Raw genomic sequence first — 469 nt, forward strand, 5'->3', positions numbered from 1 at the left:
ACCTCCACGATTTTGTGAAATTGAGTGAGTTCTCATGAGATCTGATGGTTTTATAAGAGGCTTTTCCCCCTTTTGCTCGGCACTTCTTGCTGCCGCCATGTGGAGAAGGATACGTTTGCTTCCCTTCTGCCACGATTGTAAGTTTCCTGAGGCCTCCCTGCCATGCTAAACTGTGAGTCAATTAAACCTCTTTCCTTTATAAATTACCTACTTTTGTGTATGTCTTTATTAGCAGCGTGAGAACGGACTAATATGGCTGGTAAGTAGTAATGGCAGGATTTGGACCCGTGACCCCAGCATTCCTATTCTTAACCTCTAGTCTGGGATGGTGTCAGGCACTTGATTCCTCTGCATATGGTCTCTGCCCTCATCTAGATGCTAGCTCTGCTCTCCAAAGGCAGAGTCTCATAGGTGGCTGTTTGGTATCTGATATGGTGCAGACCATCCAGGAAGTACCTAATAAATGCTG

This window comes from Mandrillus leucophaeus, unplaced genomic scaffold (assembly GCF_000951045.1).
Source record: "Mandrillus leucophaeus isolate KB7577 unplaced genomic scaffold, Mleu.le_1.0 Scaffold19, whole genome shotgun sequence".
Classification (NCBI taxonomy): Eukaryota; Metazoa; Chordata; class Mammalia; order Primates; family Cercopithecidae; genus Mandrillus; species Mandrillus leucophaeus.